This window comes from Tamandua tetradactyla, chromosome 6, assembly GCF_023851605.1.
Source record: "Tamandua tetradactyla isolate mTamTet1 chromosome 6, mTamTet1.pri, whole genome shotgun sequence".
Lineage (NCBI taxonomy): Eukaryota > Metazoa > Chordata > Mammalia > Pilosa > Myrmecophagidae > Tamandua > Tamandua tetradactyla.
In genome coordinates, this window is record NC_135332.1 from 137,829,347 (window position 1) to 137,855,767 (window position 26,421).

The 26,421-nt window shown below is 38.3% G+C and overlaps 1 protein-coding gene across 2 annotated transcripts in view; it reads right to left on the bottom strand.

Moving 5' to 3' along the window:
- Positions 1 to 26,421, bottom strand: part of RAD54B (RAD54 homolog B) — a 142,932-nt gene that overhangs the window by 103,650 nt on the left and 12,861 nt on the right. The gene's annotated exons all lie outside the window — the stretch shown is intronic.

Sequence of the window (26,421 nt, forward strand, 5' to 3'; positions counted from 1 at the left end):
ACACCTGACCAATCCCCAGTGCACATACCTGCCCCACACCCCCAACCCAAGCACAGCCCACCCCACCTATCCGACACCCTTCCCAAGCAGTACCTCTCCCTCCCTATTCCCTGCAGGTTGTTACCAGCACATAAAGGCTGTGGGCATTAACCTCCAGAGCAAGGCTACCACCATCCCCACACCCCGAGACACCCCCAAATCCACATAAACAACCCCGCCCACAGTGTCGCACAATATCACACCACCCTCCCTGAGCTCAGCACATCCGTTTACAGCACATCCGTTTATAGCACTCCCTGGCCCACACATGCACACAGGCCCCCAATCACATCATTCAGCTCTGGGAACTGCACTTTACAACAGTCCTAGAACTGCACATGCGCATAGCTGTCAGCCTCACTTCCCACTTCTGAGAAAGTGCCAACCTGCACAGCCAGGTCACATTTGCCCCCAATCCATGAAGGTGTAATGACGACTTGCTGCCACAGCTGTACACATGTGCACAAAGGGCCCCATGCCTTAGACTAGTGCACACCAGGGTTACGTCCCCCAGACCGGTGCACCTGCACAGCCACATCCTCCCTGGCCGCTAGGCGCCCACATTCACAAGCACCAGCATAACATCCCCAACATGTACCCATACCTGCCCTGAAACAAATCACTGTACTGTACTGAGTGCTCCACCTCATACCCTGCTCCCTGCTGTACAACCATCCTGCAAACACAAGGCCTTAGACTACTGAAAGAAATCAACTCCCAAAGTAAATCAATCAATATATCTGCATGTGATGAAGACAGCAGAAGATCACTAAGTATATAACAATGCAGACAGATACAGCCTTGTCTAAAGACCAAATTAAAACACCTGAGGAGACACAGATGGAACAACTAATCAAAGATCTTCATATAGCTCTACTTAACAAAACAAGCGGGATAGCAAATGACTTAAAGGAGATCAAGAAAACAGTAGAAGAGCACCAAGAGGAATTTGAAAGAATAAATGGAAAAATAGCAGAAATCACAAAAATTAAAGACTCTGTTGACCAAATAAAAAACATACTAGAGGTCTACAACACCAAATCTGAAGAGTCAGAAGAAAGAATAAGTGATATAGAGGACAGAATAATTCACTTCGAAGACTCAAAATAGCAAATGGCAAAAAAGATGGAAAAAATGGAATGGGAACTCAGGGAATTGATAGAAAAAACAAAGAGCACAAATATAGGAATCACTGGTGTCACAGAAGGAGAAATAGAGGTGTAAAGGGCTAGAAAGAGGAGCTGAGGGTATAAAGGGGGAAAACTTCCCAATGCTCATAAAGGACATAAATACACAAGTCAAAGAAGCCCAAAGAACTCCAAACAGAATAAATCCAAATAGGCCTTCCCCAAGGCACATAATAATAATATGTCAAATGTTGAAGAGAAGCAGAAAATCTTGAAAGTGGAAAAAGAAAAACAATCTACTACATATAAGGGAAATCAAATGAGACTGAGTTCATACTACTCAATTAGCACCCTGGAGGTGAGAAGCCAATGGTATGATATATTCAAGATCCTGAAAGAGAAAGACTTCCAGCCAAGAATTTTGTACCCAGCCAAGTTGTCCTTTAAAATTGAGGTAGAGATTATGAAAGCTTTCATAAACAAAGAAATCCTGAAAGAATTTGTCAACAAGGGACAGGCCCTACAAGAAATACTAAAAGAGGTTCTGCCAGCTGAAAAACAAAAGTCAGGAAGAGGGAGGTCTGGAGGATGGCACAGAATTGAAGAGTACCACTAAGGGTAATTTAAAGAATACAAAGAGAAAGGGGGAAAAGAACATATAGATCTGACAAATAAAATAAAAAAGATAAGATGGTGGATTCAAGAAACGCTTTTCCAGTAATAACTTTGAATGTTAATGAACTAAACTTACCAATTAAAAGATAAAGATTGGCAGAATGGATTAAGAAACATAATCCAGGTATATGCTGCTTACAAGAGACTCATCTAAGACACAAGGATACAAATAGGCTGAAGTTGAAAGGATGGAATAAGGTCTTCCACGTAAGTTGTAACCAAAAGAAAGCAGGAATAGCTATACTAATATCGGACAAAACAGATGTTAAATGTAAAGACATCATAAGAGACAAAGAAGGACACTATATACTAATTAAAGGGTCAATTCACCATGAAGATATAACAATCATAAGCTACAAAGCACATGAGACAGACACTGGCAAAACTGAAGGGAGCAATAGATGTTTCGAAAATAATAATAGGAGACTTCAATACACCACTCTCCTCTATAGATAGAACAACCAGACAGAAGATCAACAAGGAAATAGAGAAGGTAAATAATTTGAAAATGAATTACACCTAACAGATATATATATAGGTCATTGCACCCCAAAGCACAAAGTTATACATTCTTCTCTAATGCTCATGGAACATTCTCCAGGATAGATCATATGCTGGAGCACAAAACAGATCTTTCTCAATTTTAAAATACTGAAGTTATTTAAAGCACTTTCTCTGATCACAGTGGGATGAAGGTGGATCTCAATAACCACCAAATAATGAGAACATTTCAAATATATAGGGATTAAATAACACACTCTTAAACAACCAGTGGGTAAAAGAAAAAATTGCTAGAGAAATCAGCAGCTAACTGGAGATGAAGGAAAATGAGACTAACTTATCAAAACTTATGGGATGCAGCAAAGGCAATGCTGAAAGGGAAATTTATTGCCTTAAATGCCTATATTAAAAAACAAGAAAGAGCAAAAATCAAGGACTTAACAGCAAACCCGGAGGAACCTGAGAAAGAACAGCAAACTAACCTGAAAGCAAATTGAAAAAGAGAAACAACAAACATTAAAGCAGAGATAAATGAATGGGAGAAAAAAAGAATAGAAAGAACCAATGAAACCAAAAATTGGTTCTTTGACAAGATCAGTAAAATTGATGGGCCACTAACAAGGGTGACAAAGAGAAAAAGAGAGAGGATACAAATAAACAAAATAAGAAATGAGATGGGGTCCATTACCATAGGCCCTGAAGAAATAAAATCATAAGAGGATACTATGAATAACTATATACCAAAAAACTAGACAACTTAGATGAAATGGACAAATTCCTGGAGACGCACAAACAAGCTACACTGATTCAGGAAGAAACAGAAGATCTCAACAAAACAACTACAAGTAAAGAAATTCAGTCAGTCATCAAAAATCTTCCTACAAAGAAAAGCCCAGGGCCAAATGGCTTCACAAGGGAATTTCATCAAACATTCCAGAAGAACTAACACCAATCTTGCTCAAACTTTTCCAAAAAATTGAGAAAAAAAGAACTCAACCTAACTCATTTTATGAAGCTAATATCATTTTAATACCAAAACCAGGTAAAGATGCTATAAGAACGGAAAACTACAGGCCAATCTCCCTAATGAACATAAATGCAAAAATTCTCAATAAAATATTTGCAAATCGAATCCACCAACACATTAAAAGCATGAACAAGTGGGGTTTACACCATGAATGCAAGGATGGTTCGACACAAGAAAATCAATTACTGTAATACAACACATTAACAAATCAAAAGGGAAAAGTCACATGATCATCTCAATTGATGCTGAAAAAACATTCAACAAAATTCAGCATATTTTCTGATCAAAACACTCCAAAAGATAGGAATCAAAGGTAACTACCTCAATATGATACAGGGAATATATGAAAAACCGATAGCCAGCATCATACTCAATGGAGAGAGACTAAACGCCTTCCCCCTAAGAACAGGTACAAGACAAGGATGCCCACTGTCACCACTATTATTCAACATTGTCCTAGAAGTTCTAGCTAGAGCAATCAGGCAATATAAAGAAATAAAAGGCATCCAAATTCGAAAGGAAGAAGTAAAACTTTCATTATTTGCAGATGACATGATACTCTACTTGGAAGATCTTGAGAAATCCACAGCAAAGTTATTTGAGCTAATAAACAAATTCAGCAAGGTGGTGGGGTATCAAATTAATATGCAAAAATCAGTAACATTTCTATACACAAGCAATGAGCTAGGTGATGAGTCAGTTAAGGAAAAAATTCCATTCAAAATAGCAAGTGAAATAATCAAATACTTAGGAATGAACTTCACTAGGGACATAAAGGACTTGTGCACAAAAAACTACTTGGGAAAAGAAATCAAAGGAGAGCTAAATAAGTGGAAAGACATTCCCTGCTCATGGATAAGAAGGCTAAATATAGTTAAGAAGTCAATTCCCCCCAAACTGATCTACAGATTCAACACAGTACCAATCAAAATTCAAAAAAACAACTTCAAAGATTTGGAAAAAATGACTACCAAATTCATTTGGAAGGGAAAGAGACCCAAATAGCTAAAAGCATCCTAAATAAGAAGAATGGGGCAGGCCATGGTGGCTGAGTAAGCTGAGTTTTCGCCTGCCATGCAGGAGACTTGGGTTTGACTTCCAGTGCTTACCTATGCAACAAAAAAGGAAGAAGAAGAAGAAGAATGAAGTGGGAGGATTAACAATCCCTGACTTTAAAACCTATTATAAAGCCACAGTGGTCAAAACACCATGGTACTGGCACAAATACAGAAGTACTGACCAATTGAATTGAATCGAGAGTGTAAAAATAGACCACTGAATCTATGGTCAACTGATTTTGGACAAGGCCCCCAAACCCTCTGAACTGGGACAAAATAGTCTTTTCAATAATTGAACATGGAAGAACTGGATATCAATAGCCAAGAGAATGAAAGAGGACCCCTATCTTACACCCTACACAAAAATTAACACAAAGTGGATCAAAAACCTAAATATAAGAACTAGTACCATAAAGCTTCTAGAAGAAAATGTAGGGAAACATCTTCAAGACCTCGTAATAGGAGGTAGCTCCCTAAACTTTACACCCAAAGCACAAGTAACAAAAGAAAAAAATAGATAAATGGGAACTCCTCAAAATGAAATGCTTCTGCACCTCAAAAGACTTTGTCAAAAAGGTGAAGAGCCCCCAAGAGAACCTCTTTTGTTGCTCAGATGTGGCCTCTCTCTCCAGCCAACACAACAAACAAACTCACTGCCCTCCCCCTGTCTATGTGGGACATGACTCCCAGGGATGAGGACCTTCCTGGCAACGTGGGACAGAAATCCTAGAATAAGCTGAGACTCAGCATCAAGGGATTGAGAAAACTTTCTTCACCGAAAGGGGGAAGAGCAAAATGAGACAAAATAAAGCCTCAATGGCTGAGAGATTCCAAACAGAGTCAAGAGGTCATCCTTGAGGTTATTCTTATACATTAAATAGATATCACCTTGTTAGTCAAGATGTAATGGAGAGACTGGAGGGAACTGCCGGAAAATGTAGAACTGTGTTCCAGTAGCCATGTTTCTTGTAGATGATTGTATAATGATACAGCTTTCATTATGTGAACATGATTGTGGAAAACCTTGTGTCTGATGCTCCTTTTCTCTACCTTGTCAACAAAGGAGTAGAACATATGGAATAAAAATAAATAATAGGTGGAACAAATGTTAAAATAAACTTAGATTGAAATGCTAGTGATCAATGAGAAGGAGGGGTAAGGGGTACGGTATGTGTGAATTTTTTTTCTGTAGTCTTTTTCTTCATCTGAATTGATGCAAATGTTCTAAGAAATGATCATGATAATGAATATGCAACTATGTGATGATATTGTGAATCACTGATTATATATGTAGAACAGAATGATCATATGTTAAGAATTTTTGTGTTTCTTGTCATACTTTTTTTTAATTTAAAAATTACTAAAAAAATTTTTTTTAAAAAAGGTGACAAGGTAGCCAACTCAATGGAAAAAAATACTTGGAAATCACACATCAGACAAAGATTTGATTCCCTGTATATACAAAGAAATCATACAACTCAACAATAAAAGGATAAACAATCCAATTATAAAATAGACTAAGATATGAATAGGCATTTTTCTGAAGACCAAATACAGATGGCTCAAAAGCACATGAAGAGATGATCATTTTCACTAGCTGTAAGGGAAATGCAGATCATGACTACAATGAGATACTACCTCACGCCTATAGGAATGGCTGCTATTAAACAATCAGGAAACTGTAAATGTAGGAGAGCATCTGGAGAAACTGGGACACTTATGCACCACTGGTGGGAATGTACAATGGTGCAACCACTATGGAAGGCTGTTTGGCGATTCCTCAGTAAACTAAATATTGAGCTGCCCTATGACCCAGCAATAGCACTACTCAGTATATACCCAGAAGAGCTGAAAGAAATGACACAGACATTCGCACACTGATGTTCACAGCAGTGTTACAATAGACAAAAGATGGAAACAAACCAAATGCCCATCAACAGACAAATGGATCAACAAAATGTGGTGTGTGTATATATATATATATGGAAGAATATGCAGCAGTAAGACAAAATGATGCCCTGAAGCACATGACAAGATGGGTGAGCCTTGATGACATGATGCTGAGTGAAATTAGCCAGACATAAAAGGACAGATACTGTATGATTCCACTTTTATGACCAGCATAAAGGTATAATCAGAGGTGTGTAATACAGAATACAGGGGACTTAGAGACACATAGAAGCTAGAGATGAGTGAACCATTAGCTAATGAGGTTGAACTCCAATGTAAGGACTATAGATAGGAGTGAAGATAATTCTCTAGTGGATCTAGAAATAATATTGCCATATTGAAGATGAACAAGATTGAAAGGGGTTGTAGAGACCTACGTGTCCCACTGACTCACACTAGAAATATGAATGAGTTCTTGTAAGAGTTAATTCAAAGATATGATTCTTGTATAAAGAGTGTTTAAGTCCAGGGCAAGGGGGAAAACTGCTACTGCATGCAATGAGCTATGTTCAAAAGGAAACCATCAGCACTACCACAGTAACAGCAGAGGTAAATAATAGGGGTAGGGACAAGAGTTAAGAGGAGGTTTAGATCTCCTATTTGGTGAGTGTGTGTTTATTGGTTTTCTGTCTCTTGGGAACAATGAAATATCTAAAATTGAGAATGCTGATGGACTGCGAACTTTGGGCCCTCTACATGATGCCGGATGAATGCAGGTGGCTGAAGGATGCACTGAGGGAGAAGTAGAATGGTGAACAATGGTATATACTCATGAACAAAAGCTGTGCTGCTACAAAAAGGAAAAATGTCATGAGACATTTAACGATGTGAATGAATATGTGGGACATTTGGTGAGACAAAATAAACCAGAAACAAAGAAACAACAATGGTATGGTCACCTTTAGAAAATACTTATAAGAAAACAGGGGCCTAGATTGTCAGCTTTTAGAGCAGACACATAAAGTCCGGAGTGCTGATTATTATTTCTGGATTTTGAGCACCTGTTTTTTATATATAATCTGATATTCAGAGATAAGAATGAAACCGAACAGGTTGGGGATAAAGTAATTCAGAACATAGGGGTAAGAAAGACAGTGTCCATATTTTAGAACCACATGTACTCTTTGAGACCAATGGCAGAAAGGTTTATGTGATTAGATGGTGTGCCAAATTGAAAGTATTATGTACCCAAGAAAAGTCATGTTTTACTCATGATTCCACCTTGTGGAGGAAGCTGTTTCTTTTAATCCTGATTTAATAATGTAGGTTTTAAGCTTTTGATCAGATTATCTCCGTGAAGACATGGCACATTCAATTGTCAGTGTTGACTTCTGCTTAGGTGGAGATATGACTCCACCATTCCAGGTGGGTCTTGATTAATTTACTGGAATCCTTTTAAAAAGGAACCATTTTGGAGAAATCTCAAAAACAGAGCCTAGAGAAATGACAGAAGACTCAAACGCAAAAGAAACTTCACAGAGAGAACAGCTGTAGATGCTTGGAGAGTAGTTACTTCAGAGAACACAGACACAGGTGTCTGGAGATGATTGGAGCCCAGCAGATATTGCCATGAAACGTTAAACAAGCCAGAACCTGGAGAGAGTCAAGGGAAGCCAAGAGATGAAAGCCAGCCCTGGAAAAGTAAAGTGAGAAACCTCTACAGGGACAAAGGCTGAAAGAAACAGAGTCCAGGGGCAAGAAACCAGCAGATGCCAGCCATGTGACTACCCAGCTGAGCAAGGTGTTCCTGATGCATCAGTCTTTCTTCAGTGAAGGTTAACCTCTTGTTGGTGCCTTAATTTGGACACTTTCACTTCCTTAAACCGTGAACTTATATCTTACTGAATTCCTCTTTATAAAAGCCATTCTAGTTATGATATATCACATTCTGGCACACTGCAAACAAACACAGATGGTTTCCATGGAGATGTGTCTCCACCCATTCAAGATGCGGTTGCTTACTGGAGCCCTTCAAGAGGGAACCATTTTGGAAAATACTTAAAGCCAACAGAAGCAACAGAGCCCACACAACCAGAGACCATTGGAGATGCATTAAGAAAATGCCCTGGGGGAAGCCACTGAAGAAGACTGGAGAGAAAGGTAGTAGATGTCACCATGTGACTCTTCAGCTGATAGAGACACCCCAAATGTCATCAGCCTTCTTGAGCCAAGGCATCTTTTTCTGGATGCCTTAGTTTGGACATTTTTATAGCCTTGTCTTAATTTAGAAATTTCCACAGCCCTACAACTGTAAGCTTGCAACTTAATAAATTTCCCTTTTTAAAAGCCATTCTGTTTCTGGTATATTGCATTCTCCAGCTTAAAAACTAAAACAGAGAAGTTGTGGGTTTACAGAACAATCACGCATAAAATAGAAGATCTCCATTTACCACCCTATTTTAATGTTTTACATTGTATGGAACCTTGGTTACAGTTGATAAAAGCACATTTTTACAATTATGATATTAACTATAGTTCATGGATTAACTTAGCGTTCACTGTATACTGTAGTTCCATGAATTTTTTTATTGTTACCAAATATATCCTCAAACATTTCCCATTTTAATCACATTCAGAAATAAAGTTCAGTGTTGTTAATTACATTCACAATGATGTGCCATCATCACCATCTATTATCAAAACATTTCCATCATTCCAAATAGTAACTCTGTCCATTGTAGACTGAACTTCCCATTCCCAATCCCCACACCATCCCCTGGAAATTGTATTCTAGACTCTGAAATAATTATTGTAATTATTTCAAATATGTGCAATCATACAATATTTGCCCTTTTATGCTTGGCTTATTTCACTCAACATGATGTCTTCAAGGTTCATCCATGCTATCGCATGTAAAAGGACTTCATTCTTTTTACAGCTGAATGATATTCCATTCTAAGTATGGACCACATTTTATTTATCCAATCATCACATGATGGACACTTGGGTTGCTTCTATCTTTTGGCAATTGTGAAAAATGCTCTTATGAATATCAGTGTGAAAATAAATGTTCGACCTTGAGTAGGACATGAGATTTTGTGGGTTTGTCCAGAGTGATGACCCAATAAATCCCAGAGTGATTTGAACAGTGAATAAAAAAGTATTTGCAAAGACCCTTTGGGGAATGGTGAGAATGGGGGAAAATTCAACTTCCCCAAGTTGAATTCTTGATATTCTCACAAGCAGTGTGGACAACCAAAGCTATAGGCTGAGCCCCCAGTCTTGGGGTTTGTTCATATGAAACTTAACCCCACAAAGGATAGGTCAAGACTACTTAAAATTAGGCCTAAGAGTCCCCCCCAAGAGAACCTCTTTTGTTGCTCGGATGTGGCCTTTCTCTCCAGCCAATACAACAAGCAAACCCACCACCCTGCCCCTGTCTACATGGGACATGACTCCCAGGGGTGTGGACCTTCCTGGCAATGTGGGAAAGAAATTCTAGAATGAGTTGAGACTCAGCATAAAGGGGTTGAGAAAAACCCTAGAATGAGCTGAGACTCAGCATCAAGGGATTGAGAAAACCTTCTTGACCAAAAGGGGGAAGAGTGAAATGAGACAAAGTGTCAACAGCCGAGAGATTCCAAACAGAGTTGAGAGGTTATCCTGGAGGTTATTCTTACACATTATGTAAATATTACCTCATTAGTCAAAATGTAATGGAGAGGCTGGACGAAACTGCCTGAAAATGTAGAGCTGTGTTCCAGTAGCCATGTTTCTTGATGATGATTGTATAATGATAAAGCTTTCACAATGTGACTGTGTGATTGTGAAAACCTTGTGTCTGATGCTCCTTTTTTCTATCTTGTCAAAGGTAGAAAAAAGGAAAATTGAAGAAATGGCCCAGTGAAAAGAACACATCAATTCACATGAGATACAGGAGTTGAAACAATTAATTCAGAATGTCCGAACAGACATGGAAAACCTCATCAAATATCAAATAAACAAACTAAGGGAGGATATAAAGAAGGCAAGGAATGAACAAAAAGAAGAAATCGAAAGTCTGAAAAAACAAATAAAAACAAATAATAGGGGGAACAAATGTTAAAATAAATTGAGTTTGAAATACTAGTGATCAATGAAAAGGAGGGGTAAGGGGTATGGTATGTATAATTTTTTTTTCTGTTTTCATTTTATTTCCTTTTCTGAATAGATGCAAATGTTCCAAGAAATGATCATGATGATGAATATGCAACTATATGATGATATCGTGAATTACTGATTATATATGTACAATGGAATGATCAAAATTGGAATGTTTGCATTTGTTTGGTGTTTTTTGGTATTTAAAAAAATAATTTAAAAAATTATTTAAAAAACAAGGCATCAGTGGCCAAGAGAGATTATGTGGAGCAGAGAGGCTATTCTGGAGGCAACTCTAATGCAAGCTTCAATTAGATAGTGCTGAATGCCATGGTTTGCTAAAGGCCAACCAGAATCACTCCCATTGATTCTTGAGAACACTTAGGGCTCAAACTGAGACTCTATAAAGGTTTCACGTACTAAGTTTGCTTTCCTGAAACCTATAATTGCCAGAGAGTTGCTAGGTGAGATAAATCCTGAAACCCAGAGGGGCATGGCCCTCAGAGATGAGTATGGCCCTGGCACAGTAGGATCAACAACAAGGTCTTCCTTAGCAAAAGGGGGGAAAGAAGTGTAAAAAAACAAGGCATTAGTGGCTAAGAGATCAAACAGAGTCAAGAGGCTATTCTGGAGGCTACCCTTAAGCAAACTTCAGTCAGATAATTGCCGTGGTTTGCTAAACCCAACCAACAGCACTCCTGTTAACTCCTAAAAACACTGAGGGCTCAAACCGAAACTTTATAAAAGTTTCATGTACTAAGTTTGCTCTCCTGGAATCTATAACTCCTGGAGGGTTCCTAGGTCAGATAAATTCCGAAATCCAGAGGGACCAGCCTCTCCAAGATTATCAACTAATTTCATCACCCTATCCTTTAGTTTCAAGCATCTAGAAGGAAAAACCTGAAATAGTGGAATGGTAACCCATAACAAACTCTGAAATCTGTTCTATAACTACTTGTTGAAGGGTACTTCGAAAATTATTGTTCTTTCTTTCCTTTGTTTATCTATTTCACAACAAAACCTGTTTTAAAAAAATAAGACTCGAGGCACTCAATGGTGTAAATGAACATGTGGGACATTTAGTGAGGCAAAATAACCAGGAACACAAGAGCAAATATTATATGGTATCATTTAGAAAATACTTATCAGAAAACTTAACCTAGACTGTAAACTCTTACAGCAGTCATATTTAGCCTGGAGTAGTAATTGTCATTTGTGGATTTCGAGGGGCTGTTTTACATACATACAACCTGGTATTTAGAGATAAGAACAAATATGATCAGGTCAGGATTAAGGTAATTCAGAATACAGGGGCAAGGAAATCATTGTTTGTATTTTAGAACTTCACCTACTCTTTGAGACCAAAGGAAGAAAGTTTTATTATGGCCAGAACCTAGATTTTCTGTAGCACATAATCTAACTCAACCTTTGTGGACAGATCATTTAAACAATCTAAACACAGGGAGCCCAGAATAAGAATGAGAGGCTTTAATCCTGTATAGTTTAATGTAATGTGTGGATATATTTCAGAGTATATTAAGCAGATAATCAAACAGTATTGGCAAAGTCCCTTGAGGAATGAGAGAAAAAATATGAACTATTAAACTTTACCACTGGGGAAACCCTGAATACTGTGTCAAACATTAGGGTAACCCAAATCAATACGCCAAGCCCTTGATCTCCAGGCTTACTCTTGTGAAGCTTACGTATATAGGAGAGAAGTTTAGCCTACCTTTAGGTATGCCTAAGAGTAACCTCCGGAGGACCTTATTTGTGGTTCAAATGTGGTCTCTCTAAGCCCAACTCTGCAAGTGAAATCATTGCCCTTCCCCTTATGCAGGGCATAATATCCAGGGATGAAAGTATCCCTAGCCACATGGGAGATGACTCGAGGGATGAGTCTGGCCGTGGCACCATAAAATCGACAATACCATCATGACCAAAAGGAGGGAAAGTGTAACAAATAAGGTATCAGTGGCTGAGAGAGTTCAAATAGAGTCTGGAGGTCACTCTTATGCAAGTTTCAATTAGACATTACTACTATTATAACTTGCCAAACCCCAGCGAAAACCATTACTGCCAATCCTAAAGAAAACCTAGGGCATTCATTATATAAGATTTTACAAAGGCTCCAGAGTGACAGTAGGGAGAATTGACTCAAGAAATCAACTCCGCCAACCATGATTCAGGTAAGAATTTTAAAGGGAGTTGGAGGCAAGGTAGATATTGAGCAAGAGAATTCATCACAAGAATGTGGTTGCCAGATTTCCAGGCCAAGATGGAGGCTTAACAATGTGCGCATTTTAGTTCATCCTCCAGGAGAACTACTAAATAACCAGAAACAGTACAGAACAGCTCCTGGGACAGGACATATAGCGTACCCCCCCAGAACCGTGAGTTCCCCAAGCCGCCACAGCAGGTGCCACTCCCCACAGGCGGCTTCCTAGAGGGGAAAGGAAAGAGACTTTACCAGCAGCAGGGGCTGAGCCCAACTAAACGCCAATTGTGGAATTAATTAACAAGTTCTGACTACTAAAAATAGACCCCCAGCTCAGGCAAACCTGGTCAAAGGAGAGGTTGCTCATTTTTGTCCCCGGAGCCGAGGGGGCAGGGCTGACAGAAAAAGAAAAGAAAAGGAAACAGAGGTTTTTGTGGCTGTGTTTCTATAAAGGCTTGACTGCCTCTGGATTTAGCGGCAGGACTTCTCAGGCTGCAACTGCATCAGACATAGGCATTTAGAGAGCTTGTCTGGAGCCTTTGCCTTCCCCAGGGGAGGGGTGAAGCCCAACTCAGGGGGAATCCCTCCCTCAAGGAATTCAGACACCAGGGTTTGGTAATTTGAAGCCATTAAAACCAGCCTACAACCTCTCCTCCATCTCTACCACGTTCCCAGCAGGGACAGTCTGCCAAAGTTAAAGGCACCACATCATCTTATGCTGGTGGGACCAGCAGGCAGACAAGCACCACATACTGGGCAGGATAAGAAAACGGAGTCCAGAGACTTCACAGGAAAGTCTTTCAACCTGCTGGGTCTCACCCTCAGGGAAAACCGACACAAGTGTCTCTTTCCTCCTGAAAGGAGGCTAGTTTGGTCTGGGAAAATCCGGCTGGGGTCTATAATACCTAAGTAGACCCTCCTAAGTATGGAGGGGGAAAGGCACCATACAAGCAGGGCAAGAAACAAGAGAACAAGAACTGAAAACTTCTCCTCTGCTAAACAAAACCTAAGCTAGAGGACCAGATAAAGCTGAACTGAATGTCAAAGAACAGATAGACAACAAATTCATCCAGCAAGAAAACCCTAGGTAAAAGAAGTGCAAGCAATCTCCAGATTAATTAATTAAGGGAATTAAATGCCTAGACACCAGCAAAAAATAACAAATCACACTAGGAAAATTGAAGATGCGGCCCAGTCACAGGAACAAACAATTCAAATGAGATACAGGAGCTGAAACAGTTAATTCAGAATATACAAACAGATATGGAAAACCTCATCAAAAACCAAATCGATGAATTGAGGGAGGATATAAAGAAGGCAAAGAATGAACAAAAAGAAGAAATCAAAAGTCTGAAAAAACAAATCACAGAACTTATGGGAATGAAAGGCACAGTAGAGGAGATGAAAAATACAATGGAAACCTACAATGGTAGATTTCAAGTGACTGAACATAGGATTAGTGAACTGGAGGACGGAACATCTGAAATCCGACAAGAAACAGAAACCATAGGGAAAAAAATGGGAAAATATGAGCAGGGACTCAGGGAATTGAAGGACAATATGAAGCGCACAAATATACGTGTTGTCGGTGTCCCTGTAAGAGAAGAAAAGGGAAAAGGAGGAGAAAAAGTAATGGAGGAAATTATCACTGAAAATTTCTCAACCCTTATGAAAGACTTAAAATTAGAGATCCAAGAAGTACAGTGTACCCCAAAGAGAATATATCCAAATAGAAGTACTCCAACACATTTATTAATCAATATGTCAGAGGTCAAAGAGAAAGAGAGAATCTTGAAAGCAGCAAGAGAAAAGCAATCATTATAGTTGAAGTTAGACTTTCCCCCATCCCCACAACCAGGTACTACCATCATATTCTCTTTCACTATTAATTTTGGTTGTCTTTCACCTCCCACTAGAATATAAGCTCTGTGAGAGTTAGGTCCTTTTTCTCTTGTTCACTATTGGTTCCTCAGTTTCTAGAATGATGGCTAGCAGAGTCGGCATGAGATAAATATTTCTTGAATAAATAAATAATTTAGATTCTTTATGTAATATTGAATCCCATGTTATTTAAGTGGAAGATAGAATCCTTTATTCAACTAACAAACATCACAATATGACACTGAATGTAGACTCAAGTATCTCGCTGTTTTTTTTTTTTTGGTAGGGCATGAAAAACTATTGTGAAAAATAAAAAGCTTATTTGCGGAGGAAGGCTTTTTAGGTTGGAGCCTGAATAGATTGTGCTGTAGAAATGGGAAGGAAATGTTGATGGTGTACCAAATTATGGAAGGGACTTAGAGTGGGTCTGCTGCAGGAAAGGTATAAAATTAGGCAGAGAGGAAAGCCTTCTGTGCCCCAGAGCCTTTTTAAAAAAAAAAAATTAGAGTAATAGATTTACATAATTTAAAAAGTAAAGAACTACAAAATCTCCCAATAAAACACTTATTAATTTATAGAAAAGTAAACATTTTTTAAAAGATACTTATTAATTACAAAAGAAAAAACCTGGCAGTGACTTCGACCTTGCCAATGGTAACAGTTAATATCACCAGTAATGGAACAAATCAACATCATGTGCCTCCTGATATATGATGTACTGAGAACACATCACATCCGTGGCATTCTCGCGAAAAGAGAATAACCCATGTCGAATCCTGCAGAAATCCCAAGCTAAGAATATTCCACAAAGTAACTGGCTTGTACTCGCCAAAATGTCAGTGCCATAAGAAGCAAGACAGACTGAGTGACTTCCAGATTATAGAAGACAAAAGAGACCTGACAAATAAATGTGTTTTTCTTTGGCTGTGAAGGACATGATTGGGACAATTGCTGGGATGTGAATAGGGTATGTAGATTGGATGAGCCTGATTTTGATACACTGTAGAAATGATCTTGTTTTTAAAATATATACACAGATATATTAAGGGGTAAAGGAATAGTTTGCAATATAATCTCAAACAGTTCAGGAAAAATAATATATTATGTATGTGTTGTGTAGGTATAGTGAGGGCAGAGAGAAAGGGAGAAGGGGAAGAGGGAATGAGGTAAAATGTTAACATGTGGAGAATCAAGGTAAAGGGTACATAGTAATTCTAATTTTTTTTTGTAACTTTTCTATAAAATCAAGATTACATCAAAACAGAAAAATTAAAGAAAAAACAAGAGTTAAAAAAAAAAAAGAGAAAAGCAATCCATCACAAACAAGGGAAGCCCAATAGACTATGCGTAGATTTCTCAGCAGAAACCATGGAGGCGAGAAGACAGTGGGATGATATATTTAAATTATTAAAAGAGAAAAACTGCCAACCAAGAGTTCTATATCTAACAAAATTGTCCTTCAAAAATGAGGGAGAAATTAAAACATTTTCAGACAAAAAATCACTGAGAGAATTTGTGACCAAGAGACCAGCTCTGCAAGAAATACTAAACGGAACACTAGAGACAGATATGAAGACAGAAGAGAGAGGTGTGGAAAAGAGTATAGAAAGGAACACTATGAGTAAACGTAAAAAGAAGGAAAATTAGATATGACATATAAAATCCAGAAGGCAAAATAGTAGAAGAAAGGACTACCCGTGCAGTAATAACACTAAGTGTTAATGGATTAAACTCCCCAATCAAAAGACATATACTGGTAGAATGGATTAAAAAACAGAACCCATCTATATTTTGTCTCTACTCAAAGGACATGAGGGCAAGGACACAAAAGGACATTTGCACACCAATGTTTATAGCAGCATTATTTACAATTACCAAGAGATGGAAACAGCCAAAATGTCCATCAACAGATGGGTGGCTAAACAAATTGTGGCATATGCATACGATGGAATATTATGCAGCTGTAAGAAAGAATAAAGTTATGAAGTATGTAACAACATGGATGGACCTTAAGGACATTATGCTGAGTGAGATTAACCAAAAACAAAAGGACAAATACTGTATGGTCTCACTGATATGAACTGACATTAGTGAACAAAACTGGAATATTTCATTGGTGACAGAGACCATCAGAAGATAGAAATAGGGTAAGATATTGGGTAATTGGAGCTGAAGGGATACAGATTGTGCAACAGGACTGAATATAAAAACTCAGAAAAGGACAGCACAATACTACCTAACTGTAATACAATTATGTTAAAACACTGAATGAAGCTGAATGTGAGAATGATAGAGGGAGGAAGGTTGGAGGCATAAATGAAATCACAAAGAAAAATAGATGATAAAGATTGAGATGGTATAATCTAGGCATGCCTAGAGTGTATAACAATAGTGACTAAATGTGCAAATTTAAAAAATGTTTTTGCATGAGGAAGAACAAAATAATACCATTACTGCAGTGTGCTGAAAACAGATGGTAATCAATATTTTAAAATTTCAACTTATGTGTTAGACTAAAGCAAAAAATGTTTATTTGGTACAAAATTTGTATTTTGACTACTGCATGTCCTAATATAACTTATGTAGATAGTTGGTTGAACAACATAAGTACATGAAACCTTGAGTAGGACACGAGATTTTGTTGGTTTGTCCAGAGTGCTGCCCCGATGAATCCCAGAGTGATTTGATCAGTGAGTGGGAAAGTATTTGCAAAGTCCCCTTTGGGGTATGGTGAGAACAGGGGAAAATTCAACCCCCCCTAGTTGAATTCTTGATATTCTCACAAGCAGTGTGGACAACCAAAGCCTGAGGCTGAGTCCCCAGTCTTGGGGGTTGTTCATATGAAACTTAACCCCACAAAGGATAGGTCAAGCCTACTCAAAATTAGGTTTAAGAGTCACCCCCAAGAGAGTCTCTTTTGTTGCTCAGATGTGGCCTATCTCTCCAGCCACCACAACAAGCAAACTCACCACCCTCCCCCTGCCTACATGGGACATGATTCCCAAGAGTGTGGACCTTCCTAGCAACGTGGGACAGAAATCTTACAATGAGCTGAAACTCAGCATGAAGGGGTTGAGAAAAACCCTAGAATGAGCTGAGACTCAGCATCAAGGGATTGAGAAAACCTTCTCGACCAACAGGGGGAAGAGTGAAAGGAGACCAAGTGTCAATGGCTGAGAGATTCCAAACAGAATCGAGACGTTATCCTAGAGGTTATTCTTATGCATTAAGTAGATATCACCTTGCTATTCAAGATGTAATATAGAGGCTGGAGGGAACTGGCTGAAAATTTAGAGCTGTGTTTCAGTAGCCATGCTTCTTGATGATGATTGTATAATGATATAGCTTTCACAATGTGACTGTGTGATTGTGAAAACCTTGTGTCTGATGCTCCTTTAATCTACCTTGTCAACAGATGAGTAGAACATATGGAATAAAATTAAATAATAAGGGGAACAAATGTTAAAATAAATTTAGTTTGAAATGCTAATGATCAATGAAAGAGAGGGGTAAGGGGTATGGTAGGTATAATTTTTTTTTCTGTTTTCATTTTACTTCTTTTTCTGAATTGATGCCAACATTCTAAGAAATGATCATGATGATGAATATGCAACTATATGATGATATTGTGACTTACTGATTATATATGTAGTACATAATGATTATATATTAAGAATGTTTGTGTTTCTTTGTTGTCATATTTTTTTCATTTAAAATTAATTTTAAAAAATTTTAAAAAAAGAATGTGGCTGCCAGAGGGTGGAGATTGAGTAAGGGAGTATTATCACAAGAAGGTAACTGTGGAGGTTGAGGAGGAGTGCCAGAAAGTCTCGAGACATTGATTCTCTGTGATGGTACTTTCCGTCCTTGCTTGGCTCAGTTCTCACATATTCTGGTCTTTTTCATAATATAGGAAAAAAAAATTAGAGGTTGGGAAAAGGTAGAGGATGGTGTGGTGGAACGGGGGCATCAGCATCAGATCTGGTTACTCCCTGCTGTTAGGGGGTGCCGGATGGGGTGGTTTCCTTTACCTCTTCACTGGAGGAGTGGAGATTTAATTCTAATTGATTATATTGCTCACTGGAAGTACTGAGATGCTGATATCTATAATCCTGGAGAAGGAGTACATGATTAATTTGGGTTTGGGTTATAGATCTATTAGTTTTTTTTTTTTTTTTTTTTTTGCAGAAATTGGGTAGAAATGAAAGCATATGGTCCTAGAAATAGGAAAAGGGGTATTAATAGGAGGGGAGTACTAACTCTTAGTAATGGCAGAAGTCAGGTATTCAAGAGGAGGGTTGAAGCCAGGATTTGGTTGATCACTGTCTAATTTTGGCTGCTCTGCCTACTAGGTTTTTTTGCTGCAGTTCTAACTATTCCTGACTGGTTAACACAAAAGTAACATTCTTCACCTAAGAAGAGACATAAACCTCCTTTCTCTGCAGTGAGGAGATCAAGTAAGTCTCCTTCTATTTTGAAGTAAGACAGCTGCTAGGGAATCTATTTGATCTTGTATTTGAACTATACAAGTGGCTCTTTCATCTAGGCTTTGTTGAAAGTCATCAGAAAGTTGTTGGAAATAAGTGAGGAAGGTAGTAAGACCCCCATTCCCATTCCTATCTCTGCAATTATTCCTAGTGTGGTGAAGAGGGGGACGAGTGGTATTCTTCAAGGTCAAGTATGGGCTACGAGCTGAACCGGGAAGCTTTGGTTTTGGGGGGCTATCATCAATGTTGGGAGAAGGTAGAGGAGGGTTTAGCTGTCCAGTTGGTATGCAGACAGAGATAAGCAGAGGAACCACAGAGGAAAAGAACCCTTGGCCTTGTAAATGGACCCCAAATGCAGGGAGAATACATGTTGTAGTGACTATTTCCCTCGGCTGGAAGGTTCATTTTCCCATATGGCTAGGTTCCTGCCAGTGTCATTCCTTCCAGAGGTTGGAAATGGGAATGCGTAGGTGAATAAGAGCTTTGTGAAGCCACTGATGTCCAGGGCCAGTGACAGGAAGGCAGCGAAGCAAAAGCTTGGCAATTTTATTATACGTCTGGTATAGCTTTGAGGCCCGGTTTGCTGCCGCAGTGGGATAGTTGCCTAGGAGGGTGTTTGCTTTAACTTGAAAGAAAGTGCTGATTTTCTTTTTGAGTGTTAGCGCACTCAGGGTGGAAGTCCAGAGGAAAAAAAGGGTAAGGATGGCCGAGTATGCTGATGCTGAAAGAGAGAGACAGAGCCAATAGTCATGAGTAAGTGAGGAATTTGCTTTTTTTAATGTTTTTGAGTTAGATTCAGTGTGGATTTGAGGTGTTGGGAGGATGAGTTGCTAGACTGAGTGGCAGCATGACACAAAGGATAAGGATGAGATAGGGAGGAGATAAAAAGGCAGGGGGTGACAGGGAGAGCGATGTTCAAGAAAGTAGATCTATGATGCATACTGAGAGAATGAAAGGACAGAATTGAATTTCTTCAGGGGTGAAGTCCTGTAGGTCATGCTCTAAACAGGTTTCCCAGATAAAATGGAAATTGGCGATGCAGGTGGGTGGATGTACTGACCTTAGTTCTGTAACGATTATTTCAAGAAATTTTGAGGCTTTATGGAAGGACATGTGGTGGTTCTGTCTTAATTTAAAAGGTCTGGACATCTTTATTATCAGTCTCCCACGGGAGTACATGTATATAGTTGGTTCAGTCTCTGAATTCATCAGTTGGGCCATCAGATATTCTTCTGAACTATTATCAAGCGCAAATAGCTGTGTGGATTTTAAACAAGATAGATGAATCTAGGAGGCCTGACCAGCTATTTTAGTTGCAGGTGGAGTGGTAAGGAGAACTAAACAGGGGCCCTTTCATTTTGGGGTAAGTTGCTTGGGGTGTGCTTCTTTTAGGTAAACCCAATCCCCTGGTGAGATGTGGAAGTTGGGTATATTGGTAGTGAGTGAGGGTAGGGATTTATTGGCTATTTCCTAGAGCTGATCTCTAATTTGGGTGAGGACTGGAAGATAATTCCCAAGGGTTGATTGAGGTGGACATGTAGTACTTAAGATGAACAGTCTTCCATACATGAGTTCAAAGGGACTTAGTATTTGAGGCTTGGGAGGTGTTGCCCTGATTTTATTTTTTTTTAACCTTTTTTTTATTGTATAATATAACATATATACAAAGCAAACAAAGAAAAAAGCAATAGTTTTCAAAGCACTCTTCAACGAGCAGTAACAGGACAGATCACAGAGTTTGTCATAGGCTAATATGCCATCATCTCAGATTGGAGACTTCAATTCACCACTCTCGTCAATGGACAGAACATCTAGACAGAGGAGCAATAAAGAAATAGAGAATCTGAATATTACTATAAATGAGCTAGACTTAACAGACATTTATAGGACATTACAACCCACAACAGCAGGATACACCTTTTTCTCAAGTGCTCATGGATCATTCTCAAAGATAGACCATATGCTGGGTCACAAAGCAAGTCTTAACAAATTTAAAAAGATTGAAATCATACACAACACTTTCTCGGATCATAAAGGAATGAAGTTGGAAATCAATAATAGGCGGAGGGCCAGAAAATTCACAAATACGTGGAGGCTCAACAACACTCTTAAACAACGAGTGGGTCAAGGAAGAAATTGCAAGAAAAATTAGTAAATGTCTCAAGGCGAATGAAAATGAAAACACAACATATCAAAACCTACGGGACACAGCAAAGGCAGTGCTAAGAGGGAAATTTATTGCCCTAAATGCCTATATCAGAAAAGAAGAAAAGGTAAAAATTCAGGAATTAACTGTCCACTTGGAAGAACTGGAGAAAGAACAGCAAACTAACCCTAAAGCAAGCAAAAGGAAAGAAATAACAAAGATTAGAGCAGAAATAAATGAAATTGAAAACAATAGAGAAAATCAATAAGACCAGAAGTTGGTTCTATGAGAAAATCAATAAGATTGATGGGCCCTTAGCAAGATTGACAAAAAGAAGAAGAGAGAGGATGCAAATAAATAAGATCAGAAATGGAAGAGGAGACATAGCCACTGACCTCACAGAAATAAATGAGGTAATAACAGGATACTATGAACAACTCTACGCTAATAAATACAACAATTTAGATGAAATGGACAGGTTCCTGGAAAGGCATGGACAACCAACTTTGACTCAAGAAGAAATAGATGACCTCAACAAACCAACCACAAGTAAAGAAATTGAATCAGTCATTCAAAAGCTTCCTAAAAAGAAAAGTCCAGGACCAGACGGCTTCACATGTGAATTCTACCAAACATTCCAGAAAGAATTAGTACCAACTCTGCTCAAACTCTTAAAAAAAATCGAAGTGGAGGGAAAGCTGTCTAATTCATTCTATGACGCCAACATCACCCTCATACCAAAACCAGGCAAAGATATTACAAAAAAAGAAAACTACAGACCAATCTCTCTAATGAATATAGATGCAAAAATCCTCAACAAAATTCTAGCAAATCGTATCCAACAACACATTAAAAGAATTAGACATCATGACCAAGTAGGATTCATCCCAGGTATGCAAGGATGGTTCAACATAAGAAAATCAATTAATGTAATATACCATATCAACAAATCAAAGCAGAAAAATCACATGATCATCTCAACTGATGCAGAGAATGCATTTGACAAAATTCAACATCCTTTCCTGTTGAAAACACTTCAAAAGATAGGTATACAAGGGAACTTCCTTAAAATGATAGAGGGAATATATGAAAACCCCAGTTAATATCATCCTCAATGGGGAAAAATTGAAAACTTTCCCCTAAGATCAGGAACAAGACAAGGATGTCCATTATCACCACTATTATTTAACATCGTGTTGGAGGTTCTAGCCAGAGCAATTAAACTAGAAGAAGAAATACAAGGCATCAAAATTGGAAAGGAAGAAGTAAAACTATCACTGTTTGCAGACGATATGATACTATACGTCGAAAACCCGGAAAAATTCACAACAAAACTACTAGAGCTAATAAATGAGTACAGCAAAGTAGCAGGTTACAAGATCAACATTCAAAAATCTGCAGCATTTCTATACACTAGTAATGAACAAGCTGAGGGGGAAATCAAGAAACGAATTCCATTTACAATTGCAACTAAAAGAATAAAATACCTAGGAATAAATTTAACTAAAGAGACAAAAAACCTATACAAAGAAAACTACAAAAAACTGTTAAAAGACATCACAGAAGACCTAAATAGATGGAAGGGCATACCGTGTTCATGGATTGGAAGACTAAATATAGTTAAGATGTCAATCCTACCTAAATTGATTTACAGATTCAATGCAATACCAATCAAAATCCCAACAACTTATTTTTCAGAAATAGAAAAACCAATAAGCAAATTTATCGGGAAGGGTAGGGTACCCCGAATTGCTAAAAACATCTTGAGGAAAAAAAAACGAAGCTTGAGGTCTCGCGCTGCCTGACTTTAAGGCATATTATGAAGCCACAGTGGTCAAAACAGCATGGTATTGGCATAAAGATAGACATATCGACCAATGGAATCGAACAGAGTGCTCAGATATAGACCCTCTCATCTATGGACATTTGATCTTTGATAAGGCAGTCAAGTCAACTCACCTGGGACAGAACAGTCTCTTCAATAAATGGTGCCTAGAGAACTGGATATCCATATGCAAAAGAATGAAAGAAGACCCGTATCTCACACCCTATACAAAAGTTAACTCAAAATGGATCAAAGATCTAAACATTAGGTCTAAGACCATAAAACAGTTAGAGGAAAATGTAGGGAGATATCTTATGAAACTTACAATTAGAGGCGGTTTTATGGACCTTAAACCTAAAGCAAGAGCACTGAAGAAAGAAATAAATAAATGGGAGCTCCTCAAAATTAAACACTTTTGTGCATCAAAGAACTTCATCAAGAAAGTAGAAAGACAGCCTACACAATGGGAGACAATATTTGGAAACAACATATCAGATAAAGGTCTAGTATCCAGAATTTATAAAGAGATTGTTCAACTCAACAACAACAAAAAGACAGTCAATCCAATTACAAAATGGGAAAAAGACTTGAACAGACACCTCTCAAAAGAGGAAATACAAATGGCCAAAAGGCACATGAAGAGATGCTCAATGTCCCTGGCCATTAGAGAAATGCAAATCAAAACCACAATGAGATATCATCTCACACCCACCAGAATCGCCATTATCAACAAAACAGAAAATGACAAGTGCTGGAGAGGATGCGGAGAAAGAGGCACACTTATCCACTTTGGTGGGAATGTCAAATGGTGCAACCGCTGTGGAAGGTAGTTTGGCGGTTCCTCAAAAAACTGAATATAGAATTGCCATACGACCCAGCTATACCATTGCTAGGTATCTACTCAAAGGACTTAAGGGCAAAGACACAAACGGACATTTGCACACCAATGTTTATAGCAGCGTTATTTACAATTGCAAAGAGATGGAAACAGCCAAAATGTCCATCAACAGACAAGTGGCTAAACAAACTGTGGTATATACATATGATGGAATATTATGCAGCTTTAAGACAGAATAAACTTATGAAGCATGTAATAACATGGATGGACCTAGAGAACATTATGCTGAGTGAGTCTAGCCAAAAACTGAAGGACAAATACTGTATGGTGCCACAGATGTGAACCGACATTCGAGAATAAACTTGGAATGTGTCATTGGTAACAGAGTCCAGCAGGAGTTAGAAACAGGGTAAGATAATGGGTAATTGGAGTTGAAGGGATACAGACTGTGCAACAGGACTAGATACAAAAACTCAAAAATGGACAGCACAATAATACCTAATTGTAAAGTAATCATGTTAAAACACTGAATGAAGCTGCATCTGACCTATAGTTTTTTGTTTGTGTCTTTTGTTTTTTTCTTTTTCCTTTTTTTATATATATATATTTTATTTTTTATTATTATTTTTATTTTTATTTTTTTCTCTATATTAACATTCTATATCTTTTTTTGTTGTTTTGCTAGTTCTTTTCCTAAATCGATGTAAATGTACTAAGAAATGATGATCATACATCTATGTGATATTAAGAATTACTGATTGCATATGTAGAATGGAATGATTTCTAAATGTTGTGTTAATTTCTTTTTTTTAATTAATAAAAATAAAATAAAATAAAACTTCCATTCATTCTTTCAATTTTTCCCAATGATTGAGGCCTATAAGAAATTTGTAATTTCCAGTTGATACTGAGTGCTGTGGAGATTTGAGTGGTTATGTGGGAAATAAATGCAGGCCCATTATCTGACTGCATGGAAGGGAGGAGCTCAAAATGGGGAATAATTTCTTTTAGAAGCCCTTCAATTATACATGTAGCTTTTCCAGAGATGGAAGGGAATGCTTTGACCCAGCCAGAATATATATCAACAAAAACTAAGATGTATTTGATGGTTAGAATGCCCACCTTTCATACGGGAGACCTGGGTTCAATTCCTGGACTATACCCTGCCTTTAAAAAAAATTAAAAAAAAAAAACAAAACTAAGAGGTATTTGAGTTTTTTCATTGGTGGCATGTGTGGAAAATCAATATGCCAATACAGGACTTTGGTCTATTGTTTGGTGGGTAGGAAGGGGGGGTGATTTTCTTTTACCCTGAGAAGTATTTTTCTGACAGATCTGGCAAAAGTCTATGTTATTTGAAAGACAGCTGATTATAAGCGAGGATGAAAAAGGGTTTGGGAAAGTAAGGTGGTGAGGGGCTTGGCTGAATATAAAACCGATTATGGAAGGTGTGCAAAATCTGTATGGCATGGTCCTGTGGAAGGATTATTTTGTTGTTTAGGTAGTACCAACCCTCAGAGAAAACAGTCCCTTGTTTGGCAAGATTATCCTGTTTCTCCCTGGAATATATGGGGACAGGTGTGGGTAATGCTAGGAGCTGTGTGTTTTGAGCTCGCCTCTTTGCTTCTTGGTCAGCTAGATTATTTCTTTGAGTTATGTGGTCTTTGGTTATTTGGTTTCCTTTGCAGTGAATGATGGCCACTTTTTTTGGTAATTGGGTAGCTTGCAAAGGTTTGAGGATGAGATTTTTGTTAATAATAAGGGATTGTTTGGAAGTGAGATATCCTCTCTCTCTCCAAATTGGGGTGTGGGAATGAATAATGTGATAAACATATTTTGTACATTTGTGATACTTGTATTTTGTACATAATGTGATAAATATATTTTGTGCAGTGTATATGTTGACTTCTAGCCTTTTAGAACAAACTAAAGCTCTAGTTAGTGCTATGAGTTCTGCTTGCTGGGACGTTGTTCCTGGGGGTAGAGGTCCTCACTCAAGGGTATTGTCTATGTGATGATGGCTTATCCAGCTGTAGTGTGAAGTCCCTTTGAGGAGCTGCCATCTATGAACCAAGTGGGCATTGGGGGGCTAGGTATATCAGGAAAAGGATGTAGAAAATGATCTATGATATCAAGGTAGTTATGTGGGAGCTCTGGGTTTTTCAGTGAGGGGAAAGGTAAGAGAGGCTGGATTGAGAGGGAGAGGTGATTGGTGAAGGGTTATTTGGGGGGTTTGAAGGAGAAATGTGTGTAAGAACTGAACTTGTAAGGGTGCTGAGTCATTCATGGCTTGATGGGTTATGAGGGATGAGACAGAGTGTTTGAAGAGTGGACCCTAATGGTTGCATATGGAACTAGTTTTAAAGTTTCATGTATTAAAATGGCCACTGCAGTGAGTCTTAGACATATGGGCCATCCAAAGAAAGGGAGATCTAGAGGTTTTTTGGGTCCATAGTTTTGTGTTAGGATTCCCAGTGTATATCCATCCCTACTGTCTGTATAGAGGGACAGTTTTAGAAGTTTAGGTAAGGCAATGACTGGAGCTCTATAGAGAGCTTCTTAGAGTTTG